This window comes from Pteropus medius, unplaced genomic scaffold (assembly GCF_902729225.1).
Source record: "Pteropus medius unplaced genomic scaffold, Ma_sr-lr_union100, whole genome shotgun sequence".
Classification (NCBI taxonomy): domain Eukaryota; kingdom Metazoa; phylum Chordata; class Mammalia; order Chiroptera; family Pteropodidae; genus Pteropus; species Pteropus medius.
In genome coordinates, this window is record NW_024345601.1 from 10,118,961 (window position 1) to 10,145,906 (window position 26,946).

Genomic DNA, 26,946 nt, shown 5'->3' on the forward strand with positions numbered 1-26,946 from the left:
TAGTTTCTGGTAAATATCTCCTACCAAGAGTCTCAATGTCTACCATAGTATTGTCATTTAGCTATCAGCTTTGTCTTCAACTACAGTCATATAAAAGGACTTGAAGTATTTCCCTCAGGATATTTTTATTTCTTTCCCTTTCAGAGGTTTGTTCATTTTTAAAATTAGATATATGTCTCAGTAGAGCCAATTATGAGATCTTAGTGAAGATGAGTTATTTTATTTTGCCAAGTATATTTCCCCATTCTGATGGTAATAAAATTCTGATAATCCTGTGTGAAAGCAGCTGAACCTTATTCTTAGTCCATGTGACTTGAAGAAGTCATATAACCTAGGTCTGGCCAATCAGCATCTTCCATACATAGTCACTATAATTGGTTCAGGGAAAACATGTAACTCAAGTCAGTGCAATCAAAGTTAATCTCACCACTTCTGCTGGAAAAAAAAAAAAACTTTTAAAAAGCATTTTTTTTTCTACTGAACTTATTGAAGGGATAAAATGTACACATAAAGGGTCTGGAAACCATTTTGCCACCATGGAGGGAAAGTCTGTTTAAAAATGGATGCAACACAACAAGAAAACAGAGGTGGTAGTAGGAAAGCCACTACTGACATCATTGTGTCAGTCTGTAGATCCAGCCAGGCCAGTGGCCAAATTACTTCTGATCTTTTCAGTTCTAAGCCAGTGCATCTTCTTTTTGGCTTCATTCTTGATTAGGTTTACAGCCAATCTATGTTAGATTTTCTGTCACATGACACCAAATATGTTCTGTTTTAAAACTTCTCTCTGTGCTAATGCTTCACTTCCATCTAAGACTTTATCAGCGATGTTCTCACTTTGTCACTTAAAGTTATGCCTGAAAATCAGGTGATAGTAATGAAAATGATCCACAAGTTACAATATTTATCACTAGCTGAACTTCAGCTTCCAATAAATAAAGGAAGTTGGATCATAATGAAAGCACACAAAATCATTTCCAATGTGAATAATCTTTGGGACAACTCCATTCTTCTTCACTCTAGAGACAGAGAAGAATCTCTTTTCATTTGCTCTGATAGGTTAGCCAAAAACACAACAGAATGAAACTAAGAAGTTGAGATTACTATAGAAAATACTACCAGTAAATAAGAGCAGAATGAGAAAATAAATATGAAATTAGTTGGATCTTTGTAAATCACCACTTGAGTGTTTATTAAGTGTTGGAGTTAAGTTTGATTATATTGAGTGAAGAATTTCCATGTGGTAAAAGTGAGACTAGTGTAGCCAAGAAGCAGTTGGAAGTCACACAGATCTGTTCTTGGCTTTCCAATGGGTGTGGAAAGAGTAGACAGAACTAAAAACACAACTGGAACTCTGGCCTGGTTCCTAAATGTTAGCATAGAGGGGTGTGCTTTCCATGCAGAGGGTGTCATCCAGTAACCAAAAGAAGAAATACTCGAGAAGAAGAAAGAGGGTGGGGGAGGAGTCCCTTTCACTGTAGTTCTTCTCCAATGTCAAGGAGACTGGCTGGGGATCAACAAAGATCCTCTAAGAATGCTTCTATTTCTTGGTTTTTGGCTAGTTACCCAGAGCAGATGTGAAACGTTTGCTATGATTAGGAAATATTTTGCATGTGAGAATGTGGATGCTACAATCTTCAACTCAGCCAAGAATACTTAATAAATGGTGAAATTTTACATCTTTAGGGAGGAGCAACATATTTTTTAAAAAGTGTTGGTTAAAATAAACACCAAATTCCCAGGGAGACTCCAAACTCTGATGATGTGCAGCACTGATCATTTTATTACTGTGGAAAAATTTACTCAGACAGTGAAGGCCACCTCATCCTTTTGTTAATGTTCTCAATCTCCCATTATCAATGGCATATGCATACTCATCCCTTGCTATCCAAATTTTCTTTTGCTATTAGATGAACTAGAAATTAATGACACAATTTGACATTTTTTTAGCAAATAGTAAATGAAAAAAGTTTTTGATGTCATTAAAAAATGACGCCTTTTTTTTTTTTTTACAAATGAAACTACTTTATCATTGGCTAAAAATTGTGGAAATTAGGGAATATACTTGCATTCTGGTTTTCTATTATAGCCAGATGTCTAACCTTCAACATGACACTTTATTTCTCTAGGATTCAGTTTCCTTTCGTGTCAAGGAGAGACTTGGATGACATCAACCTTTCCCAGAGTCTGCATTGTAGAAACTAGTTCTGCTGGGTGTTAATGAATTGTCAAAGCAAAGGTAGGAAATCACTGATCAAATAGGACAAAGAAAGGCATTCAAGACAGAAGAAATAATATGTGTAAAAAGTACACAGATATAAAAAAGCTTTCACTAACCTGTTCAACAAATTTTTTTTGAAAACTTATTATGTGCCAGTTGTTGAGTGTGCTAAAAGTTGGGGAATCAATGGTAAGTAAGGATGACAAAAAACTTGCCTTCGAAGAGTTTATGTTTTTAAAGGGTTCGACGTTAAACAAACAATGAAAATGAAATCAATTAATTTGAATGTTATGATAGAAAAATAACAGAGGTTCCTATGGACTATGGGAATAAGGAAGATACAAAGAGGACTTTTTGAAAAACGTTATATTTAAAGTCAGACCTAAAAGATAAAAAGGAGTGATCCAGGTAGAGTGTAGAAGATAAACATTCCAAGCAAAATGGACGTTATGGGTAAGGAGCATGGAGCTGATAAAGAAAGTGATGAGTTTAAAGAACTTGAACTTGAAATCCAGCATGTTCAGATTTCATGTGAAAGGGTGAAAGTGGAAGGAAATCAGCTTTAATGGATAAATGGTGGAAGATTATGTATCTTAGAAACAATGAACAGTGGTTTGGATTTCATCATGCAGAAAATAGAGAATACTAAAGGTTTTAAGCACCTGAGCAAAATGATCATATTTTTAATTTTGGAATAGTGCCAGTGGCAACAGTGAGAAGGTTTTATTGGAGAGGAGCAAGATTAGAATAAATTGGGAGACTCTTGCCTCCTGGCTGTGGCAGTGGAGATGAAGAAAAGAGAAAAAATATGAAAGTTATTTAAGAGATAGAGTTGGAAGGTTTGTGTCTGATTAGATGTTGGCAGTGAACAAGATGGAAGACTCTTGGCTGACTCCTGTGTATTCATTTCGGGTCACAATGTGAATGGTCGTATCATAAGCCAGGATAGAGATTACAGGATAAGGAGAAGGAGGAGAAAGAGAAAATTGAGAAATAAAGTTGAGTTCTGTTTGGGGTGTGTCCATCTTTTTATTTCATTTAACATTTAAATAGAAGTATTTGGATATACCAGTCTAGAACATGAGAGAATGTACTGGAGTCTAAATATAAATTTGAATTTCTTTAGTTCATGGATGATCATGAAAACTTGGAGTGGCTGAGATCACTTGAAGAGTATGCAAGGAGTGAAATGAGAAGAAAGATAAGGCTAAAACCAACAATGGAGGGAGCAAACATATGATACTATATCTAGAAAAAAAGACACTAGAGGAAAGGCAGAGAGATAGAGTTAATTTTAAGGTATTAGTGATTTATAGAAATGTTCAAATAAAGTACACAAAAATTTATTTATAACTTCCACACAAATATTCTGATATTAGAAAAAAAGTGTCTAAATTCTAACTCTGAAGTATAGTCAATATTTATTATCTTTTAGGATTTTTCTGAGGTACAGATAATCTCAAACAATGAACAAGTTTTAAAAATATTTTGTTTCTAATCTTTCAATACAGTGACAGACACACTGTCTAACTTTGTGACAAAATATACAGATTTTGTATTAAACTTCTCACGGCCTATACTGCAGAGATGTTTATCATCTGACAAAAACATAATCACACATACCCACTAGGAAAATAGATTCATCATTTTATACCATCTCCCAGCCTCCTTCCCACTTGACTGTATAAATAGCAACCTGGAAGCTGGATGAACAACTAAGTAAAGAAATCATAGTTAATCCAAAGAACAAATCAATACATCCAGAAATGAAAAAAACAAACACATGAAAAAAAAAGCACTAAGATTTTCCCCCCCAAGTGTGGAACATACTCAGTGTAACTGGGATCATAACGATGAGTTTCCAAACTTTGGAACCTATTGGACCCTCAGACCGTCTGATTTTCTGACTAAGTTACAGCCTTCTGGAGTTGATTTCATCAGTGGCTAGTGAAGCATGACTCTGTTTTTTTTAATAAGCTTTTCTTCTTAAAACAACATTTTGATGAGCTAAGCATGAATTAATCAGAAACATATGGATTAAATTGACTCCAAAATACATATGGGTTTAAAAAATAAGAAAAGTACTTGGGGCAAAAATGCATTTAGGGTATTATAAGCCTAGTGTGTTGGAAAACCATAGGAAGAGGATTCCAAAATATGACCTCCTCTTATCTCTGTCGTGGTCAGCAAAGTCTTTGCTATCTTATCACAGAAAGAGGAAGTCAAGAAACAGATGAGCACCCTGAGATTACTCAGTTTTACAATCTGCTTTCAAAGGTTAGACATTGCGGTTTTAGTCTGTCTGCTCACTCTCTGAGGGAAAGTGGGGCACTCTGAGAGGTTATCTCTTAGCTTCTAAGACTTTGCGGTCTATGATCATACCTCCAGGTTTATCTTCTCCTTTGAAGACAAATTGTCCTCATTTTCCATTTCATCTGGGGCAATCTTTCTCTCATATAATGTGTTGTTACTTCTAAATCAACATATTAATATAATAAATTTACTATACTTTTTCTCACTTTCCCACCTCGCAGTCTTCCAGGCACAAAATCTTGGGGGCATCATTGACTTCTTCGTCCTCTTAATTCTTTATATCCCATCAGTCATCAAGTCTTGCAAAATTGTTCTTTGAAATCCATACCCTCTCCATCCTGCCTGCTATCACCCTCATCCAGCCTCTCATCACCTCTCACCTGGATTACGAAGAGCGGCCTCTAAGCTGACCTTCGTGATTCCTTCTAACCCTTAGGCCACCCTACACACTACTGTCAGCCTAATTTTCTTTAACCCATGCTTTCATCACATCTCCCTACCCCTTCTCCTCTCTTGCTTTTGCTATATGTCAAATTTAAATTCTTCTGCCGCCCTCCCAAGTTTCTTCATTACATAGATATATTCCACTGCTCCAAGCATGTTTTCCATTATAGCTTAATACTGGCTGCCTCTCAAAGCTTGGCATCAGTCCCATGCTTATATTTGGTTTATGTTACAATTTATGTCTCCCCAAATCATTCTCTGACTACTCGTTTTCTCACTTTTATTTACCTTTCTTCTACATTTTTGTGGTATTATATCTATATCACATAATGTAGGCAACTTTACTAATGTGATATTTAAGTGACAGCCTAAAGGATAAAAAGGACATAGCTCATAGAGAGTGGTGGGAAAATAGCTTGTGCAAAGACCCCGTGATGGCTTGTGGGTGGGGAAAGGAAGAAGAACAACTTCGTGTATTTAAAAAATTATAAAGAAAAAAATTATGTGTAAAGGAACCGTGTTTAAGAAATGTAAAACGCCGTTATATCTTACGTAGCTTAAAAGAAGGAAATGGGTGTGAAGTTAGGTTGGACAATATTCAGAAGCCAGATCCTGGAAGGCCTTGGAAGCCATACTAAGGGGTACATTTTATTCCAAATTCACGTCACTGTAAAGTCATTACATTAAGGAGGTCATTTACAAGAAGATAACTCCTGCTTCTCAATGAAGAATGAATAGTAGTAGGACTGGAATGATATTGAGAACACTAGTATAAAGGTTATTTAAATGAAATTGAAGATGTAGAAAGGTGGCTTGCATTTGATGATAGCAGTTAGAGAACTAAAACAAAAAACAAACAAAAAAACAAAATAAAACCATATTCTGGAAGAAGAATTGACAGTATATACTTGTGGATTGGATATGAGATGTATGAGGAAATGACAAATCAAGGATAATTTCAATATTTCAGACTTGAGGAATTGAGTATATTTCTCAACATAGAGATGACTATGAATGAAAGAGAATAGGTACATTGAATCAAGATTTTAGTTTTGGATTTTGCCCCAGACAACAGTGGATTAAATACTTTGGGCCCATTTCCACTTTCTTAAAAACAACGAGGGCTGGAGAAAACAGCTTTAAATCTATTTAAAGCCATTGGAGAGCAATTGAAGCAGTTAAGATCCGAAGGGTACATATCCAAGAAAAAAAAAAAGAAATAGAAAAAGAGAGTCCAGATACATGATCCAGGGATTTGGTTTCCACTTTTTCCCATAAGATTTTTGCCCATTTTGAAAGTGAAAGAAAAGAAGATGAAAAGCTGATCAGCTATTTTGCTAGACTTTTATTGCTAGGGGGAGAAAAACTGGAATATATTGCAAGAAAGAAAATTATTTGTAAATACTCTGGTCTTTTAGTTTAATAACCTCAAAGACTACACCTAAGGAAGAAAGTTAAACTAGAAGTAGCCCAAACATCGTAGAGACTGAAAGTAGATAAAATCAGTTCAATACCCAATTGAATTAAAGTGATAGGGGACAGCTAGTGACTCTAATTTAGCTGACTACCAGATATAAAGAGAAATAATTCTTTCTGGAGAAAGATAAAACAGGCTTCAAAATACCTCTAGAAATGATCAAACACAATATCTTGCGTTTAAGAAAAAAATAGACAGGTATATCAAAGATAACATAACCAAAATAAATGACCAAAAAATGAGAAAAAGTACAAATGATAGAAACGAACACACAAGATATCTTGAATTTGAAGATATCAGACGCGAAAATAACTGTGAGTGATATATTCAATAAATATCTTTTAAAAGACAAGAAACATTTTAAATAAAACAGAAATTTATCTTTAAAACAGAATGAAACCTGTGGAACTAAAGAAAAAACACTATAACAAATATTAAACACACAGTGCATGATTTTAATAACATTGCAAAAATTTGAAGAGAAAATTAAAGAAATGGAAATAGATCAGGAAGAAATAAACGCATTGAAACTTGAAAAGAAAAATTAATGATAAGTACAGAAAGTAATGTAAAAAATATATGGGAATTGTTCTAACATAAAAGAATTTTGAATTACAGGAGAGGAAAGAGAGAATGTAACAGAAAAATATTTGAAAGATAATAGCTAGGGATTTTCCAAAGTGACAGAAGACATCAAGCCACAAATTTAAGATATACAAAACAATACCAAACAAATTCAGAGAGACATTAAAAATACAAAATATAATTAATCAGAACTAATGATGGAAAGTTCATTTAACATATAAAAAAAATCAATGTATATAATTTATCACATTAATAGAATAAAGGAGAAAGTAATAAAACATTTTGATAGATATAGAAATAGCATTTGATAAAAATGACAGAAATTTATGATAAAAACTTGTAGTTAACGAACCAACCAAAAAATCAGAACTTAGAAAGCAGACTCATAAAACATAATTACCAAGCTTGACCTCATTCTATTAGATAACTGAACCCGCCAAAAAAAGTAATACAGAGGATCTACTCTAATTAGTGGAATTAAGCTGAAGATCATAAAAAGATAACTAAAGAGTCTCTATTTTTAAATTAAGCAGTACATCTCTAAGTAACCCATGGTTCAAAGAAGGAACATTGAAAATTAGAAAATATCTTGAACTAAATTATAATGAAAATACTACATATTAAAACTTTTGGTACCTAACTAAAATTGCACATAAAGTGAAATTTATGGCCGCAAGTGCATATATTAGAAAAGAAGAATGGTCGAAAGTCAACAATATATGTCCATATCAAGAAATTAGAAAAACAACAATATAGTGAATACGAAGAAAATATAAAAAAGGAAATAATAAGCATAAACACAGAAATTAATTAAAACAATGGAACTACAAAGCCAACTGGTCACTCTTTAAAAAAAATTAATAAAATAACCCCTGACAGAACTGATCAAGGGAGAAAGAGAATGCAAGTACCAGAGAGTAACGGAGGGATGGGGAGAAAAGGCACAATGATTAATTTCAGTAATGAAAAATAGACCATCATTAAAGATTCTAAGACATTAATAAAATAATAAAATGATTTAATAACCTCATGCCAATAAATTTTTAAGTTGAGGTGAAGTGAACATACATCCAGAAGTATGCAACTTAAAACCAATGGAATTAAAACTAGAAGATGTGTTTGTATTGTAAATGTGTTATTTATCTTTATAAGACATCAGCTTCACTTTTCATATAAAGAATGAGGTTCCTAGTCTCCTGATCAGTTAGAAACAGGATCCACAGACCTTCTATGGACTGAAAACTCTGAGTGATTCCATCTACATTCTCCCCTTTATCTTTCAGAAACAACACATGACCATGAACAGGAAAATTTGTTGTTTGTTTGTTTGTTTGTTTTCATCGAAATTGCTTCTTTATTACCCACAAGTGACAAAACTTTCAAACCATAGCCCTTAAGACTTACGAAAAGAACTAAATGCTGTATTCATTAGCAAATGTCAATATTGGGTTCCTAGACCACTCCAGGAGACCTTACACAATTCTGAAGATGTAAGGTGGACCTATGTATGCCAGGAACTCAGAGTTCTCTCTCCGAATATAATAGTGAAGTCATTAGAACATCCCCCACAAAGAACCTCAGAAGTTAATTATTATCTGGAAACCAACAGATGATAAGTAAAATAAAATCTATCTCTTAGAATTCCAATCAATTTTGAGCTATATTTATATTTCCAACATCTAACAAAATGCCTGGTGCATAACAGGCCCTCTATAATTCCCTGTCGAATGAATATCAAACATCAGTGAACAGGAAATGTATGCTAAGAAGTCCTGAGGAAAACTCATGTGGATTCAAAACTGTAAATCCAAAATCGAGTAATGTTTCAATTCGTAATGTCATAACATTGTTCACAAAGTTTTGAACAAAATAAAACTAGTCATATTATTACTGCCTGAGGTAAAAATGCTGTAGCCCCATAAAGAGCTAACTTGTCTTCTAGTTCATGTTCCGCCAATTTATGAGATTCAGATTAGTATAGTTTCACTTAAACTGCTGAATATATTCAAGTGAGCTCAAAATTCTTTCAAACTCTATTTTCCCCAGCCCCAGGATACATTTCAGGCTCAAGACTGACTGTCATTTCTTGCTCCACCCAGACTGAGCCAATCCTTTCCGTAGTAACCAAAAAGAGAAGTGGAAAGAAGTAAAATAGTCCAAAAGAGCTAACACAATTAGCTAGATATGTAGACATAAATACAATTTGAAGTAAGGAGGTTAGTATAAATTTTAATACCATAACTTTTGGAGGAATTGCACAACTTTATCAGAGCTTCACCACTTGTGAACGATGTAGACGCTGGTCTGTGGCAATGAATAAACTTCATAGCACCCAAACACCATCAGAGGTTCTATATTTACCTTACATCTGCCAACAACCCATGTTCTCGCATTTTCTGTGTTAAAGAGCTCCATGTAGACCAGATTTAATTTGATGCAGAAATACTATACGTCACTTCCAATAAAAGTAAAAAAGAAAGAGAGATTCACATACTAACTTATCAAGGATGGCAGCTCATGCTGGTGTTTGGAATAGTTAGAGGTATTGTTTTGTTTACTAAGCCTTCGAGTTCAAAGGAAGGTACACAAGCCTGATCAGAATGTTCTCCCTACAGATCTGTTTTCCAAATAGAAAACATATGCCCCTGCATGGTGAGCTCTTCACTCCCAGCTACAAGTGAATTTGAAAACAGCTTGAGTCTGGGGAAAGGAGAATAAAATACAGTTTTTCCTTACATAGTGCTGTTCTGAGGTAAATCCAGGGCAAATTTCTGATAGCCAAGGTAAAATACATACCAAATTTATCTAATGCAAAATTCAATGGGAGGCTTAAACACCATTACTATACAAGTCTATCCCCACGTAGATTATCGTATTTGGTATGGTGACAAGACTGAAAAGTACAGAGATAAGTCATTTCTCATTCAGTACAGAGAAAATCCTTATACATGAGTCAAATTAATATTTTTTTCTGTGATTCATATGACTTCAGCTGCAAGTAAGAGAAATTGTCTCTTATTTTCCTGTAGAGCATTTTCACTGTTTTCCGTTTAAACACGTGGGAAGTAATTCAAAATTAACTGAATTATTTTCTTCTCTTTACACGCAGAAATGTCATTTTATATAAATAGGCCTTATTCAAAAGAAAAATACAAAAAATAAAATATCTACTTAATGATAAAACAGCAGGTCATGAGCTCTTTTCTATATGCAATCAACTTATACACACACAACCAGTACTTTTTATGAAATGTAGTTTTTTTAAATGAAAAACAATGATTTGAACTTGAGTAAATATTCTTATTCTGAAAAGAATAAACTTTCCATGGCAGTTTTAAAAATCAGAAAAGTAAGTGTGTTGTTTACAACCTATCCTTTTGTAAGGCACTTTCAAGCCTTAAGGAATCTGAATCACTTTCTAGATCTCTAAGTCCTTAAAGTCTGCTGATAAACAGCCTAAGATTTGTTTTATTGCATCATTACAAAAAAAATTAAAAAAAAATTTTTTTTTGAGGCAAAGGGCAAAGTAGACATTTAAAATAAAATTTTGTCACTAGAAAAAAGACTGTCTCCATTTTTATTCTGAGTAATGTCTGCCTCTATTCAATTCAACAGCCCACAAAGAAAGTAATAGACAAAGACATGCCAGATGAAAAACATCATACCTGTGAAGAAACCCAAAAATCACTCCCTCAAAATTTGACTCCCTCAAAATTTGACTTCTGAAAATATGGTAGGAGACGGGGTACTATTTTATTTCACTGTATTTGTTTTTCTCCATTTAAAATTTGCATAGAAGCTTATTTATTTAATAAAGATTTTATACTTTCATCAAAATTCTATTTTATAGACTTTGGCTATGGGGACGCTCTGGGCATTCCCCAGTTTAGATCTTGTAGAGATTAATGTTGACTCAAAGTCAACTTTCTTTGGCCCTTCCTCTACTGTGTTTAGTCTTTGTTCTTACCAGTATCCCCCCTGGCCCACACTGATGATATCACTCTGAGTCACTAAAAGGCCTGCACACACATGGCTCAGACACAATAATGGTATCACTGATGACAACACCACTGTTAATAATCTGACCACAGAGTGATATGAAGTGTTACCTGGCTCTATATTTTGACCATTAAAACTTGTTTTATTCTTCCTAATAAAACTTGTTTTATTCTTCTAATCTAGGATTAGACCACACTTGCTTTTGCTTTCTTTACCTTAACTCTATCTTTGTTGTACATTCTTGGTCAATGTAGAAGGAGAAACCCTTTTGACCATTTTATAGCCTTTAATTGACCTCTTCTGACTAAATGAACATGTCTAGGACAAATATGGCTTATGTTTGACACCATTTCCCCTTGAGGCATGAAGTTATATCAGGTGATGAAAGATAAAAACTAACCTTCACAAGCCTTCTTCTGGAAATGAACTGAATCGCTCTGAAATTTATGTTTAATTTTGCCTAATAATTATATTGCTACGATGTTTCCCTGAGAAGCTTTAAAAGAAGAACTGTGCTCTACAACTGCTATTTCTACATTGTTTGTATTCTCATGTATTTCCAAATTCCTGTGTGACTAGGGCTACTGTTAGATTAGTAGAGAAGAGGAGAGGCATTTCAAAATGGGGAAGAATCATGAGAAATTGCGTTAGCATTTTCCAAAAGTCCATGTGAGTTTATGGATGATGTTTGTGTAAGTTTTAATACAAGATCATTGCATTTAGTAAATAAAAATACAAGAAATTAATCTTAGGTCAACTGAAAGCATCAACTGAAAGCTTAGAAGAGAAGCTGGCATTACAGTGGACTCTCCAGAGAATTTCGAGACAAACCAATAATCTTATCAGTTAAGCTAATAAATCAGTTGAGGGTTGCTTGGTTAGTTAGTGGAGTTGGGGCTAACACAGGGGAAGTCACAGGCTCAATTTTTTTGAGAATTATCTGGTTCGTTGTAGACCAAACTCTGTTGCCTGAACTCAGATCATGATCTTCTCTATAGGACAAAGCTAAATATTAATCTAGCAAGTATAATTGCAACTCAGTCGATAATGTCTATAATCAACAAACTAATAAATTTTAGTATACACTATTATTTTGGGATATATACCTAAAAAGCAGAAGAAACAGTTAGAGTTGAAAATGGCCAAATGACTAACGAGTGGGGAACTGGTGTTTTTCTTTATTAACCATTAAAAGTTTTTCAGCTGTGTACATGTATTACCCTAATAAAAATATCAGTTAAAAATTGAAAATGAACACATGCTTGCTATTGCTAGCAGAAGAAAATAAATGGAACAATGTGAAGCATTTAGTATAAACAATTCCTTAGCACAATTAAATGAGAGAGACCATTCATTCTTTCATATATTGATCAAACAATTAATGATTATACTACATATGGTCTGGATGCTGTGAGAGCTGCAGATGAGTTTGTCATGGTCTCTCTTCTCAAAGACCTCACGATCAAGTAAGAAGAGAAGGATATGTAAAGAGCTAATTATAATGTTAAAAAATAATGTTTTATAATGGAGATTTATTAAGTACAGAGTGTAGAGGAAGGATCCATTGATATTCATTGACAAAGTTGAGACAAATTTCATAGGGAAAATAATCTTTTAAATTCCTGTGTGACTAGGGCTACTGTTAGATTAGTGGAGAAGAGGGGAGGCATTTCAAAATGGGGAAGAATCATGAGGAAAAATGAGAAGGTATGTAAGCTCATGACACTGTGTGTGTGGATGGGATAGGAAAAGGTAAGGTGGAAAAGTTAGGAGGAAAACCAATGGGAGAAAAATTTAAATGGCATATAAAGACATTTATTCTTTATTCTTACTGGTTCTTTGAAAAGGGAAATAACAGCTGCAAGGTTAACTCCAATGACCTTTTGAGGGAAAAATTGGAGAGTAAAAAGGTGGATGTATCAGTTAGGGAGCTGCTACCTCCCTAACTGAGAGCACAAGGACATGAACTAGGGCATTGGCAGTGGGAATGGAAGGAAAGGAATACTTTAAGTGGCAGTGTGTGGCAATGGAAAAATCAATTAAACTTAGCAACCAATTAAATGTGGGAGGTAAAAATAATAAGGGATCCAATATGGGAGGTTTTTGGTTTGGACAGTTAAATTAATGGTGGTATCAGCAACTGGGACAGAAAACATAAAAAGATATGGGATCATGGAGGGACTATAATTAATTCCATTCAAGACATCTGGGCTTCAGACACTATCAAAACAAGCAATGTGAAGGCTGACATTGACAAGTGGAAAATATTCCTGTTTACATAGAACAAAACTTGAATCATGGACAGACATTTATGAAATTCCTACTATATACGAAGTATTGAGAAAGGTCCTATAAGGTGGGTAAATCAGTATAGTCTCTGACCACAGAGGCTTGATAATATAGGTGAAAAGACAACATAAATGTATGGAAATATAACTTAAGAATTGTTCAGAGAAAAGTTTATTAGATAAATAGAAAAGAAATTAAGCCTTGAATGATGGATAGGGTAGAGCAAAGGGGAAAAGAAGGAGAAATTTCCAGTGAAAGGCATGGGAAAGGCTGAAAAAGAAGCTCTGATGAAACCAGGAATAGCTGGACTAAAGGAAGCATGTGAAAAGGGAGAGGGAATAAGCCTGGACTGGTAAGTTGGAGATAGCTTTTGAGCATTTTTAATATCAAGCCAAGTTGTTTGAATTTGATGGAAACAACAAAATGGGACAAATTAGTGACTTGCCCAAAGTCACGCTGTTATAAGCGACAAAGCGTCGATAGAAACACAAGTTGGAAATTTCGAAAGATTTTCTAACAAGTGAACAGAATATTGCTGGCCTGCCCTTTTAAAATATACTTGCATTGCTTATTCCTTTCTCCATTCCTTAAACAAATGTTTAATAAGTGGCTATGGTGTGTGAGATGCTATGGATGGGTACAAAATTGGATAAGAATTGCCACCCTCACCCAGAACATAGCATTTGAATGAGACATAAAGTGGAGTCATAGAAATAGAGGTGAGACTGGAATCATAACTTGTGTTTTCTTTTCTTTCCTGTTCTGTTCTGTTCTTTGCTTTTCTTTTTCTTTTCTTTTCTTTTTTTTTTTTAGGTGAGGCAACTCTTGGTTTACCTCACATTGCAAGGACCTTGTCAGCTTACAATCCCTTATTTTTTAATTTTTTATGCCTACAGCTCCTGGTCTTCCTAGGTGGTAGAACTTGTGTTTCTATCGACGCTTTGTCACTTATAACAGCGTGACTTTGGGCAAGTCACTGATTTGTCCTAAATGTTTTTCTCATTGTTATTTTTTACTTGTTTTTGTTTTCATGTTAAGCAGTCTTCTTCATAGTATTTTTTCTATTCTCTGTGTCTTCTCTCTTCTTTCTCTTTTCCACTTACATATTACAAAGTTATAATTTTTATTATTGCTTACAAAAATTGAATTGTATGGATAGATTTCTATACAACTAGCTTTTCTCCATAGAAAAGCTTATTCAACACGCTTCTAGTGTACAATTAACATACTTTAAGTCTTTTTTCCTAATATTGGATATATTTATTCAATAATCTGCCATGCCTTTACCTTTTCTCAGGTTTTCACCTTTATAACAAAGCTGCAGTAAACATACTTTCTCATACAGCTTTATTTGCTAGTGCTTCTTTCTATGGGAAAGATCTTCAGAATTAAGAGTGCTTGGTATACGTATTTTCAATTTCATTAGGTTTTGCAACCTGCTTTCCAAAAACCCTGCAACAATTTATAGGTCTGTACAAGAACAATGGTTCTTTGAGGTTTGCATGCATCATAATCACCTGGAAAGTTTGTTAAAACACAGTTTCCTGGGCCTCATCTCTAGAGATTGTTTGCATGACTACCTATATTTGGTGATAATATTATTTTTAATTGTTGGCAGTATAAGAGATATAAAGTCCTATTGTACTTTTGTTTAAATTGCTTTGACTATTAATAAGTGTGAGCATCTTTTCAAACATTGTGAAATGTTTGAGTTCTCTTTTCTGAATATTATTTCTCATGTCCTTTGTCTGCTTTTTTTTTCTATTAAGTTGTTTATTTTTCCTTGAAATTATCACTCACCAAGCACCAGCTATTTCCCCAGTCACCTCATGTGATCAAACATTTAGAAGAGCTTAATTGCCTTTCACCCTTCCTGTTAACTTAAGTATTGAAGGAAATGTAGATTCAAAACTCTTATTTTATAAGAGGAATGGGCAAGCTTCACTCTGAACCAGAAATTCAGCCCGCACTCTATTAAATATCATGGTTGAGATATCTTTCCCCATGTGTCTTCTCTTGTCATTTCATAACAGAAAAAAGAGTAAGCTAAGATCTATCTAAAGATCTTCCATTTTAGATTTAAGATTAGGTGATAAAATAAGGCATTTCTCTATTTATTAGATTCAGGTAAAATATATGTGACAGAGAAAGCCTATTTAGGTTTCCTAAGTCATGCCAAGATAAATTCTTTCATAAAGACTCACAGTTTAAACAGCTCCTATCACAGACTAATTTCTGTTACTTTGAGAAAAGGAACATTTTCTTATACATGGTTCCAGTCATTGCAGTGTCTAAGACAATATTTTACACTTAGTACATGTTCAGTTAATGAATGTATGTGATATTTATCTATCTTTATAACTTTACATACCTACATAGAGGTTATGACCAAGCCCACAGCAAGTCGGTGCTTTATAAAATGGAGTTTACTATATTTGTATTTTACAATTGAAGTCATTCCTTCATTCCACATTTTTCATGAATGCTTAGTCAGTTCTCCAATTTGAAGGAAATTTCCCCAAATCACTATTTCAAACTAAGCACATTCTGGGAAAAAGTCAAAACAAGGCTTCTGGAAACTGAATTTCAAACCTCTAAAGTGATTCAGATTGTGTTTTGTCTTCAGGGACACATAGGGACACAGTCGGAGGATTTTTTGTCTCAGTCAGAATTCCCACCCCTGGGGCTGACCATCATTGAATGGCGGCTCTATATTATGACGAGGGCAGAACCCAAGTTCAGAAGCTGCCAGCAGCTTGTGGCACAAATGTCTGGTCACCAAGGGCAGAAATCCCCAACCATCTGGGGACTTGTGGTTCAATGGGATATATACTTGCCAATACTACTCTAAAGTGATTCTTACTTTGAACAACTTGTTCAGCACTATGAGTATATTCCTGGTATAGAAATCAGAGTGTTCATTTTGTTTGTTTTGGTTGTTATTTGTTTTGTTTTTAGTCTGGGAATGAATTCGAGGCCATGCAGCTCAGAGTTTGCCAGATTCGATGCTTGTAGGTGGGTTCTAGTAGATTGCAAAAAAATGGCCAAAACACTTCACAGCCCCACTTTAGGAGATAGAGCCTATTTCCCCACTGAGTTGATTTCTGCTACTTGCTTTAGATAACAGAATAAAGAGAAATGAAATGGTATATGCACCAAGCCTAAGGCAAAAGAGACCTTGCAGCTTCCATTTTTGTGCCCTAAAAACCCAGAAGTTGTCATGAGAAAAAGCTCAAGTTAGCCTGCTAGATGATGAGCTGGCCCATAAATATGCATTGCCCTAGGTGACAGCTAGCCAACCCCAGAAACTTTGCTAACTATGGCAGTTGACCACAGATGAGTAAGTGAGCCTAGGCAAAACCAACAGAACTAACTGCCCAACTAAGCCCATCAAATTACTGACTCTAGAATGTTGAGCTAAGTAAACAGTTGTACTTTCGAACTATTACATTTTGGGGTTGACTAAAGCTGACTGAAATACAGGTATATACAAAAAGAGTAATGAGGAGTGGTGAGGACCGTGGTGAACTGTGATAATGCCTTTCTATCTGAAGAAATTCAAATACAGATTTTAAAAAACTCTGCTTGCCACAGGAAACACATCTGGAAGTGCTGCCAGCCAAGTGTTTGCCTTCTGAACTAGCCAATTCCCTCATTTTTACAAATGAGAAATTTGGTCCAGAAAGTGACTTACTCAAATTGTTATGGCTAGTCATGCCAGAACAAAAATAGAGTCCAGGTCTTCTGATATCCTATGCAGGACCTTTTCTTTAAAAGACTGGCTTTTGCTATCTGAAATCGGCATAACTTGAAGATAAAACAGGATAGCATAGAACCAAGATTGTTCAACTCTTTATGACAAGATTTTTAAATTTTCTTTTATGGAAATTGTTTCATCGAGAAAGAATGGATCTTGTGATTTAATTTTAAGAAAAAAATATTCTTAGAAATGTTTATTTGAGCTTACAATTTTGTCCAGTGAACATATCACCCTCACTTATTAATTATATTTTTGTGTGTTCTGGAAACCAGAAAGAATAACAAAGTTCTTAAATCTTAAAATGGAGGGAAAATGTTCCTGTTACATAACTCTTTGAGAAACTAACTTCTGTATGGTTACATAAAAAGATAATAAAAATCTGTATTGCATTTCCTCTGAACATATAATGCCACCTTTTTGTAGATTTCAACAAAATTTCTACATTTAAAATGAGTTTCATCATTGATGATGTAAATTGTACTGTAGAAGGTAAACAGATGTTTTGACAGGTATCTGGCATTCAACTATAAAAAGGCAAGTTGGAGGGTTAATTTTCATTCGATTCATTTTCTGTGAAGTTAACATAAACCAAATGATTTCTTACTCAGTATGTTTACTTGGTATTTCTGCGTGGAGATTTACTCTTTACCCATGAAAACAGCCTCTCCTGCATAAAGCCACCACATAAGCGTTAGAAAATAGAGAGGTTTCATTTTAACTGTTCCTTTTCCCATCTGGTTTTGCCCATCCTGCCAAGGTAATGCTGTTATTCTCAATGTAGCCTGAGTCAAAAATTTAAAATTTAATTTAAAAAATCAAGGTGATGTTGGCTCCCTTGTCTGTATTTAACATCTGTGCATTGTGAAGACATTTTAAAATGTCTTTTGGAATGCATATGTGAGCAAGTGCACCTAAGTTCACAGTGGAGGCATGGGAAGCTGTGAGGAAAATGGGGTGGGAGGCATGAAGCAGAGAAAAAGAGCACAGCCCAATTCCCATTACTTAATAGAACACATTGTGAGGCCAGAGCCTTGTGGGAGCCAATCACCAGCTGACAAAATTAGATTCTGAATCATGCTTTGTAATTCTTTCTAATGCCAGCCAGGGATGAGAGCCTTCCCTGGGAACTGGTTCCTCCCAGGGCCTACCCCCCATCCCCCGGCATTCCTTATCAGCCCCTAGCCAGCTGCCAGCTCTTAAGGTTACTGGACAGAGAATTTAATTCTCAAGGTTGTACATTAATATTCAAATTCCTTCTTATCCATAGACTGTGACTTAGTCTGAACTTTTTTTTTTCCATCTCCACCCTCTTTCCTGCATGAATTTCCTTCCATAGACTTTACCCAGAAATCTTCAAAATTGAATGGACATAAAAAGAGAGTCACTTACAAAACTTGTACTAACTCAATGCTGCTGCAGCATAGGCATATCCCCAGAGCAATGCTTCAAATTCCTAATTACAAAAAGTAATCTTATTAAATGTTCTTTAAAATATATCTCCTTCCACGAATCTTCTTCCCCTTGGCCCCGCCCCAGCAAATGTTCAGCTGATGTCTGAAGTTTTTGGCAAGTAAATTGGAATTAGTTACAGTGGAAAATAGAGTTATCAGAATGTAGCCAGATATCTCATATTGCTTAGGATGGCCCTGGTTTTCACATGGATGCCTTAGAGAATATGAAGTTTCATGGATTTATAAGGCAAAACATCTCAAATAATCTCAACAATGAAAATATACCTGCAGGTCTATCAGAAATCATATAGCTAAAAACTATGCATTGTGAAAGACATGAAGACATATGCTATTTTACATCAGAAAGCATTTTAGCTTCAGCTATCAGACTAACTAAAAGGAAATATGATGGAATTTTAGTTTGGTCTTTTTTTAATTTTTATTTTTCAATTAGAGTTGACTCTCAATATTATTTTATATTAATTTGGTCTTGATTAATGCAGTGCTCATTATCCATTTAAGGAATCTTAATGTTCTACTTTACTTTGAATTGTAGGGTAAGTCACAGCTTAATGTAGGGAAGTCCCCTCCATCGAACTGAATAAACATTTATCAGTGATAAACTGTGCACAAGGCACTATAATGGAAACAGGAGGATGCCTGCTTTCATGGATTTTTTTCTTATAAGAAGTCAGGTAAATCTTTTCCAAATTCTTGATCATCCACTAATTTTATGACTTTGGCTAAGTTACTTAAACCTTCTAAGCTTCGATTTCCTCATCTGTAAAACAATAACCTCAATGGTTATTGTCAGGCTTAAAAAAAAAACAATACGCGTACACCAGCTTGAACATACTACACAAAACACAGTAAGCAAATAATAAATGTTATATTATTAGCTAGTCTCATGGGGAAAATAAATATATCTTTCAAAAAACTAGTAATTTTAGATTAGATGCTGGAGACCAGAGCCAGCTTTTGGAAATATTATAAAACCAATGGGATCAATCCTCAGTTTATCTTCAAATGCCCTTTAGATGTACCCTTTTATTTGCTTGAGAGACACAACTATGAAATCATGCCTTCAGGGTTACAGGGAATTAACCAAGATATGGCCTGGTGAAAAGACAAGTTCATTCTCAGCTACTTACCTTTGCTCAAAACTCGCCTGACGTGTGCCATAGACTTGAGGCTTCACTTTCTTTTGTGTTGCTATAATAAAATAAACCAGCAAGAATGATAAGTGGGACCAATGGGTTTTTTCTTATCCCTCACAAATAACAGATGGCATCTTAAATATTCTCCAAGCGCAGGATACATCTACCGCTTAGATGTATTTTACCCTTCAAGAGGTAGAATGTCTCAATTCTAAGTACAGAATAATGGCAGGAAAGTTAGGCACCTGTGTGATCTCTAAGGAAGAGATTTTACAGTAAGAGAGAATTGATTGCCCCTAAAACCAAAACCGAAGGGCAGACATCCATTCATCCACTCCACTTGTATCATGTATAACTGACATCTCATTTTTTAAAAAAGAAACTAACAAACCGAATGATCTAAAACCATAATGGATAGAACTATCTCACTTTTCTTAAGCATAATCCTTCTCTAACTTGGTGAGGAATGAGGACTAAAGATCACCCTATAGCTAATACAGAATCAAAGCAACATTTGAGAAAGTTTACAATTTTCCTTTGTTATCATTATATGATAAAATGTACCTAGATGGTCATCTGGTTTCTTAATGGAATTAGCATATGAAAATGTTAATTGAATTTAATTATGTGGCTTTAAATGCCTGATATTTTGTTAAAGTGAATCTTGAAAAAAATGACTATATTATGCATGGAAGCTTATGGTTTAATAATTACTTTTGGGAAAAGTAATGAATTTGCTTCTTGTCACTCAAGTTTCACCATAGGAAGACAACTGATCTTTAGACTTCTTCAAACTGGTTAGCTAAACTGTAATCTTCATTAAGTCCAATTATTTGTCTACTCCCATGCTTGCAGCAGCACAACTGAATGTGGAGAAAAACACACATCTATGATGACTGTTCTTGCTTTAACGATGAGTAACTTTATGTAGTATGTCAATGCTGTCCAGCAAACAAATTGTGTTTCCCTAGTCCTTTCACTCTTTTACTCTTTGGAAGACTATTAAATCCCTTCTCCTCTCTCCTCAAACACCCAATACTTCCTCCTCCATCTTCCTTGTTAGCTGATAACCTTGTTCCTACTTCATGGAGAATATAGAAACAATCAGATTAGAACCCACAAGCTCTTACCACCATGTTTACTCTCCTACCTTCCCATGAGCCCATATTGGCTTCTACAGAAAACTGTCAGGTACCTATCTAAGGCCAACTCTTCCATTCTCACCTACTACAGGATATTGCTCCAGCAATTCTCCCCTCTTTCTACTACAACATCAATTGTTCCTCTTTGTTGTATCACTCTTATCATCATGTAATCAGCTTCACAATTTTTGTAATCACTAATGTTAACACAATGACAAAGTACTACAGCTACCTAATGTCCCAATGCTTTGCCTTACACTTGCACTGTATCCCATACTAAGTGAAATAATCATGCCACCACTTTCGCTGCATATCTCCTGTCCCATTTCCTCCCATATGTGTGACCCAATCACAGTGTCTCATTTTGAAGGTGAGTTTGTTGAGTTACTTTTGGTAGCAATTACTATCATTCAGATTATCAAACAGGAAACAAGTGCCATGTTCAAATTAGGATAAATTAATGAAGATTTATTTACAAAGTGACTATTTACAATGATGTAGGTGGAGTATGGGGAAGCTACAAGGGATAGTATGATGACCAAAGCTGATCTGGCTACTACCACTGCCGAGTGTGGCCAACAAAAGAGGCAAATGTTGATAATCTAATATTGTACCATGCCCTACAGACCCCAGTCTGCCACCTGGTGGCAGTTGACTACATTGGCCATTTTCTGTCTCAAAAGAATGGCCATACATTCAGGATGCGGATTTGCCTTCCCTGTCCACAGTGCTTCTGTAAACTTTGGCATTGGCAGATTCACAGAATGCCTCATCCGTTAACATTGTATCCAGTACAACACTGCTTCTAACCAAGAGATTCATTTTACAGTAAAATTCACAGTCATGGAATCACCTCATGACTAACTCCAGAAGGTTAACTTGATAGAAGTGTATATGCCTTAAACATGTGGTCAATACATATTGCTTATTTTTTAAAACTTATCTTAAATGTATACATCCAGCAACTAAGTAGTGAAGTGACTCATCTCATTATTATATCAATAACCCATTTGACAAAATGTTTTTTTCCCATCCTTACTGCCTTAGGTTCACTACGTTTGGAGGTCTTGGTGTCCACCAGGAAATAAGATCTTGGATTCAATGATTTGGAAACCAAGACCTTACCATGATCATTTTTGTTTCTTATACCACTGAACCAACAGACAGATAAGTAAGCTCCTGTATTAGCCAAGGTGATTAATCTTGTTCACCTAGGGAGAAATGAGTTGCTGCCTCATAATGGGGGCAAGAAGATTGTTTTAGGAATCCATACATTTTGTGGGAGTACTTATTAGTACTTTTTTTGACAAAAAGTCTTTGAACAGTAGAAAATTGTGGCAACTCAAAAAAGGTAAGGCCATTAAGGGCTCAGATCTTTCATGAATGAATTTTTGTGTCATCCTACCAGGTAAAGAACACTGACTACATAGTAGGCCAAGGGAAAGGGAAATACGCAGTGATTTGTAGTATGCAATCATGAATACCAATCTCAGCTCATAACCAAATACAGAAGCAAAGAATGTAGTAGCTATGTTTTATGTCATTTAATACTTTTTTTTTATTTCTCTACTATTTTAGGAATAATATAAATGTTGCTTATCATTATAGATACTAGGTAGGTGGATTCCTGCACAGAAAACATCCACAGTGATGTGGTATCTGATAGATTTTGATGCATTCCAAGTCTTTCACCCAAAAGAAATAAAAGAGAAAAAGCTGAGGGTAATGTTGTGATGAATAACTTCTATTTGTTTCTCCAGATCTCCTTTTCAATGTGCTCCAGCGTATTTTCTGCCTTAGAAGGATGACCTTGTAAGGACATGAATGTTTCTTTACTCTCTGGCCCTTGATTGGGTTTAGCCAGTGGAGAGCTTTTGGCAGGAGATTGGATGGATAGTGCAGAATGATGTCATGGTATCTATTGCTTTGGTTCACTCTCTAAGGTCAACCCATGTCCCTGCTCCTCTCAAGAGGACCTTCTCTACACAACATTCTCTTTCTGTCGGGTACTGGAAGTCTTTTCTTCCCTTATACTTTTTGGCCCACACATAGTAAGAGTTACTCACCTGGGTCACTATAGTATCCGTTTTGGTTCCCCTGTATGCCAGCCATACATTATAATTAATCCCTTTGTGAAATGAACAAATAAACAACTTTCCCTTTCTGAATTACCAAAATTTAAGTGTGCCACCATTTTCTGTTGGGGCCCTGATCAGTATCTCTCACTAGTCTAATCCACCATCATCTCTACCAGAATTTTTGTAATAGCCTTGTAGCTGGTCTCACTTCTTTTGTCCTTGTCTGTCTCTAGTCTATTCTTAACATAGCAGCCAGAGTGAGCCTTTTAAAACATAAATGAGATCAAGACCTATGGTTGTTGAAAATCTTCTAATGGCTTTCTGATTCACTTAGAGTAAAAATCAGTCTTTTCATTGAACTTCAATGCCCTACATGATCTGGTTTCTCTCTACCTCTTGTTCTCACTTTCATTCACTTCGTTCACTCTGCCCAGCCACAGGAGTTCCTATCATGTACCAGTTACTTCTGCATAAATGCGTATACTCCGGATATCAGCATTGCCTCCTCCCTCACTTTCATCATGCATCTAGCATCTTTTCAGAGTGACCTCCCTTGATCACAATATCTAAAAACTGAAACCCTCCTCAGCCATGACCTGGTCCTCCTCCTTACTTTAACATTCTCCTAATCTACGCTTAACTTTTATATATATATAAAGATATATATATATATATATATATCTTATCTTCTTCATCTTTCTCCCCTTCTAAAATATAAACACCAGGAGTGCAAGTATTTTTGTTCAGAACTGTGACTCAACATTTAGAAGTGTGCTTGTCACATAATAGGTAATCAATATTTATTGAACTCATTTATTCATTCATTTCCAGTTCACTCAGAGTAAAAACCAATGTTTTTTGGCTCACATATTGATTGAGTTCCTAACCAATCTAAATTAAATTGTCAAGCATCCCAGTTTGTGAGGCATGGAAGAATATACAGGCATTTATCTCTCTCTTTTTTTTTTTTTTAAGATAGCCTTGTCTCATTTGATTTCCTACATTCAGGACCAGACTTTTCACCCAATCTTCTGACCATTTTCCAAAGATCAAATCTCCCTTCCAGAAGATAATTTGCACTACTGTTTAAGCTGATAAAATTATCATGCCTGCAACAAATATGATTTCAAAAAAGGAAGTCAAGATCACTTTAAGCAATAGCAACATTTTTTAACTTGTGTAAAGTTCCTAAACTGACAACTTGAAATGACAACATGAATTGAGAAGTAAAATAGAAAATTAAGCTTTGTTATTCTACTATCAAGGTGTTATAAATATCCAAATCTTGTAATTTAATTTTACAATCATCAAGCCTTGTCCTGTACTATACATAAAATACAAAAGTGCACAGAAAAAAATAAACAATCGTCAGAAGATTTATAGATTACGAATATGCGGAACTGGATGTTTTCATTTAAAAACACCATTTTAAAGTCTACTTAGTTTATTCCTATTGCTAAAAGGCCTATCATTACTGAGAGACAACTCTATAACACCTGTGTTTACTAATGGAAACAAAGAATTATGACATGGCGTTGTTTAAATATTTGAAGTGTGGATTTGACTAGCTGTAGAAGGATGAATATGCTTCTACAGGGAGAACTAAGTGGCTGGGTAATTGGCCCTGACTTTCTGCAAATGTCACAACGTCTGTGACTTTCTCTCTCTTTGAATTCACATCATTAAGAACTTTTTATTTAAAAGTATAACTTTTATTTTTACTTCAAAAAATCCCATAAAGTGTAATGTTCAGTTCACCAAACACTTCCTGGAAGTGTAATACATCAGGAATAGTGAGTATTTTAAAGACTGATCTCATGACATTTTCTCTATTATGTGGGCCATATCCTTTTGCTGTTTAGTGTTTTCCTAGCATTATAAAAGAGTTATGAGTATTTTCAATGGCCTTTCTCAGCTAAATAGTTTTATTTGCAAGGTGACTTTTAGAATAGGGAAATGACCATACTGTATGTTGAACTATTCACATGTCACAGACACTCAATGAGCCTGGGAAGTTGACAGCTCTCTTGGGGCTCCAAGGAAGGATTTAATCCAAAAAGTAAAAACATACTCTCATTTGCCAAAGACTCATCATAGTATATATCAGGAATTTCATCAGTATAATACGAGAAGTGCAAACGCCTGAGATAGTGTATGTAAATTGATTAAAAGTCATAACAAATTGCCAGTTTAAAAAGGTACCAGTAATCAATGAAGATTTGTTAATACGGGTAAAATTTTGATTTTTTGATTCAGAAAACATATGATGATTTTCTGTAGAGTGCATTGTACAAGTCCGTGATGCATTAATTTAATGTTTCTCAATACAACATCACCATAATAAAGGTATGTATTTCTACTAAAGACATATAACAGTGTTCCATTGATGAGAGTACACTAGAGTTCTGATTTGATATAGTAGTGTGATTACCTTCAATTTTATAGGTGGCTATACTATTTGCCAAATGTAGCTATATGTAATGATGGGCCAGGTACTAGAACATTCTTTCAATTTCCACTGAAGCACTTTACCAGTTGAACCACACATCACTAGCTATTACCAGAGCCATTCTAATGAGAGAGTTTATGGACAAGAAATTTGGAAACTTAGTACTTTAAAAGCATAAGACATTTCTCTCCTCTTTTCGTCATCTTCCTTAACAATAATGTGAACTTACAGTTTTTGAATTTCCTTTTTTGGGTACTTTCTGATACCTAACCCAATCCGTTTTCATCTCTGGGTGTTGTGCTATGCTTTGAAATAGGAGGGAAGGGAGGCGTTGGGGGGAGAGGTGACTTTCCAGACAACTCTATTGTGGAATTCATCCAAAAAGAGGTGGAGAAAAGGAAGAAATGCTTTCTTTGAAAAGTAATGATAAGAAAAGAAACTTAATGTTGTGACGGCACAGCTCTGTTTTAAAATATCTACTGTCGATACCTTATACAAAGATGAAACAATACTTAGGCGTTCTCAGGAAGCTGGATAAAGGGGTTTTCCCAACTCCTCCCCCATGTCTCTGCTCTACGTTGAGATGTTAACAATACCTTGGTTTCCAAGATTCAAAATACAAACTTTAATATTTATGCTTTATTTACTATCAGTCTTGGGTTCAACGGTCTTTTTAACTTTCTCATAAAGAAATGCTCAAAAGATTACATAGCCATTAAATAGTTCTTTAAAATGGCAATATTATTAATGTAACGTAAAGAAATCAGAAACAGATGGATTATTTTACTTTAAAAAAATATTTGGTTTAAAAGTACTCAAGGATAAAATAAAATATTTGGTCAAATGTGTTTAAGTTTTGCTAGGAGATTAACACCTGAGAAACATTTTATGGTGTTAACCAACCTGAAAAGCCAATATCTTTTCATAGCAGATAATTTTCCCCACACGGAATATAATTTTGAAGGAAACTAAAGAGAATGTTGATCTTTATCAAAGAATAAAAATATACTTTTAAATCAAATATAGCATGCATACATTGTACAGTAAATATTGGTACCCATTCATAGTGAACACAGGTTTAATGAACATATATTACGAGATAAGCACTGTGCTACTCATCGGAATATAAATATGAATAGAGCCCAAATCTTGCATTTATGGCAATTTTAATTTCATGGATTTTAAAAATACAGAACCATATCCAAATTGTATCCATCTTCCAACACCTAACTGTGAGAAGCAATTGCTTCAAAATATCTATATGGTTATTAGTATTAATTATTTCAAATCTGAAACATTAGAATTACTCAGGGCAGCTGCTGCCATGGGGAAGAAAAGAATTGATGCCCTCTCTGGATAACTCAGTCCAAGAACCATCTTTCTTTGCAAATATGGTTGTTTCTATGTAAGTTTGTCTGGGTCTTAAGTGATTTGAATACAGGTCTCACTGCTCCTACTCCATTCAGGTATGTATGAGTATAAAAAATATATTAAAATCTAAAAACATCTAGAGTAGTGGTTCTCAAACTTCAGTGTATAATAAAATCATCTGAAGAGCTAATACGGGAGACAGAGGCCCAA